The sequence below is a fragment of the Otolemur garnettii genome, unplaced genomic scaffold (genome assembly GCF_000181295.1).
Source record: "Otolemur garnettii isolate 467f Iridium unplaced genomic scaffold, OtoGar3 scaffold00030, whole genome shotgun sequence".
In the NCBI taxonomy this organism is placed as follows: domain Eukaryota; kingdom Metazoa; phylum Chordata; class Mammalia; order Primates; family Galagidae; genus Otolemur; species Otolemur garnettii.
In genome coordinates, this window is record NW_003852425.1 from 2,134,374 (window position 1) to 2,137,399 (window position 3,026).

Below are 3,026 nucleotides of genomic sequence, written 5' to 3' on the forward strand. Positions count from 1 at the left end.
AAAAAAAAAAAAAAAGGATTTAGAATCAACCTGAGTAGATAAATGGATAAAAAATTGTGGTATATACACACAGTGGAATATTACATAGCTACAAGGAAGAAGGAAATCCTGCCTTTTGCAACAACACAGATGGAACTGGAGAACATTATGTCAAGTGAAACCAGCCAAGCATAGGAAGTTGAACCTCTCATGTTTTCAATAATATGCAGGAACTCAAAAACTATTGACCTCATGGAGACAGAAAGTAGAACAATGGTCCCAGAGGCTGAGAAGGGTAGCAGGGAGGGAAGGATAAGGTGGGGATGGTTAATGGGTACAAAAGCATAGATAGAATAAACAATATTTGATAGCACAAAGGGACTGTAAGCAACAGTAAGTTAGGGTACCCTTTATTTTATTTTTTGTTATTTATTTATTTAATTATTTACTTTTACTGTTTGGGATTCATTGAGGATACAAAGAATTCAGTTACACTGATTGCCTTAGGGTCTACTTTAAAATAACTTAAGAGTGGAATTGGAGTGCTCCTGACATAGGAATGATAAATGCCTGAAGTAATGAATATCCCAATTACCTTGATGTGATTAATTCACATCGTATGGCTGTATCAAAACATCACATGTACCCTAAAAAGATATACAGCTGTACCCATCTAAAAAAGAGAACATTTCACCTCTTGAAACAAGATGGTTTAAAGATAATCCCATGAGAATTTAATTTTGGCAATTAACATGTTGTTTCTCCAACATAACCTGTAGCCAGGAATTTTTAAATTTTCTGATTCATTTCCCTTGCATATTTTTCTGGTGTTGTTTGTCCCCCAATTCCAAATGGTATAAGGCCAGGTCTTTCTTCTACCGTATATCCATTACTAGCTGGATGTTTCAGTCTTTCTATATCCCTCCCTTAGGGTACTCCAAAAGAAAAGAGGGGTGCTGTTTCTAGGGGAAAAGAATACAGGATAGTTGAAAACCATGGCTTTCTATGTTATAAGAATAGAAATGTGATTTTAAGATGATTGAAAAATCTAAATACTTTAAGAAATACAATATTGCTTTATTACTGTTAGTAATGAGTCCACTTTGTTTCACATTTAATCCTTTACAACTATGGAGTCAAGATAATTGTGATCGCAAAATTTCACTTATAAGACTGATGAAAACCAAGGAGAATTCAATTCTCTCTTTAAATGTTGTATATTGTCAGAAGTAATAACTTGAATAAATGAAAGGAAGTCAGCACAAATTCTGGGCAAGTGGCATTTCTGCCTTTATTCTTTTTTTTAAAAAAAATTCAGGTTAATGTGAGAGTACAAACAACAAAAATCACAATATTTGAATTTGTTAGGTAGAGTCCCTTTTGTACCTATGCCCTGCACTCAAAAGGTGTGCCATATACCCCCTACATTGCACCCATTCAGTGGAAGCACTCCAACCCCCCTTCCTCCTCCCTAATTACCCCCTACATTGTACACATTCAGGGAAGCACCCCTACCCCCCCTTCTTGAATTGAAGCAAGTTTTTGTCCCAGCTGGGTATGAATTAGATTGTCTACTAGCTTCATATTAAAACTGAGTACATTAAATACTTGGTTTTCCATCTTACGACACTTCACTGAGAAGAATGTGTTTCAACTCCATCCAAGTTAACACAAAAGATGTGAAATCACCATCTTTTTTATGGCTGACTAGTATTCCACGGTATGCATATACCACAGTTTCTTAATCCATTCCTGAGTTGATGGGAATTTAGATTGTTTCCACATCTTGGTGACTGTAAACTGAGCAGCGATAACAATATATTGCATATGTCCTTACAATAAAATGATTTTTTTTTCCTTCTGGGTAGACGCCTAGTAGTGGGATTGTGGGGTCGAATGGGAGATCTAATTTGAGCTCTTTGAGGATTCTCCATACTTCTTCCAAAGAGGCTGTATTAGTTTGCAGTCCTACCAACAGTGTAAAAGTGTTCTCCTCTCTCCACATCTGTGCCAGCATCTACAACTTTGGCATTTGTGATGTGGGCTATTCTCACTGGGGTTAAGTGATATCTCAGAGTGGTTTTGATTTGCATTTCTCTGATGATTAGGGATGATGAGTACTTTTTTCATGTTGGTTAGCCATTTGTCTGTCTTTCTCACCGAAGGTTCTATTCACATCTTTTGCTCAGTGATAGATGAGATTGTTAGCTTGTTTTCTGTTCATTAACTTGAGTTCTCTATAGATCCCAGTTATCGAGCCTTTGTCAGATTTGTCACATTACCAGACTGTAGGTTGTATTACAAGTCCACAGTAAAACTGTGCATGATATTGGCACAAAAATAGAGACATAGACATGTGGAACCAAATAGAAAACCAAGTGATAAAACTCGTCTCTTATAGCCATCTGATGTTTGATAAACCAAACAAAAGCATACACTAGGGAAAAGAGTCCCTATTCAATAAATGGTGCTGGTGCTACAGGACGCGTGGCACCCCAGCCAGCTTGGTGGAGCTTGTGGGGTGCGGACGGGCTGCCTCCTCCTTGGTGGTATTGGTGCAGTGGCAGTGAGCAGAGGAATCAGTGGGCTGGAGGGAAGGCAAGCGGGACATGAAGGAGGCTACAGTAGCCAGAGGGGCCAGACAACTGCAGGGGAGACATCAGCACCTTAGGTTTCCCTCCCCTAGCACTTAGGGCTGAACAGGGAATCCCCATTTCCTAGGCCTGGTTAATTTCATGTAAGTTTCTTAGGCCTGGGAAAGAAAGGGATTGTAGCCAATCATTCACAACCCAGACATGCTCTCCCAGACACACTAAATGTAACTACCATGCAACTATATATACCCCTAGACAAAGCGCCTGCAGAGACAGACAGACAGGGATAGAGAGAGAGAACTTTTCTCTCCTGACTTGGGTTTTCTTGCTCTGCCAAGAGCTCTGGCGTTTAGGTAAATAAATCCTGTGGTACCACTGATCTGTGGTCCGCAGATTCATTCTTTGAATCACTGAGACCAAGAACCTACTTAAGACGAAATTCCAGTATCGCTG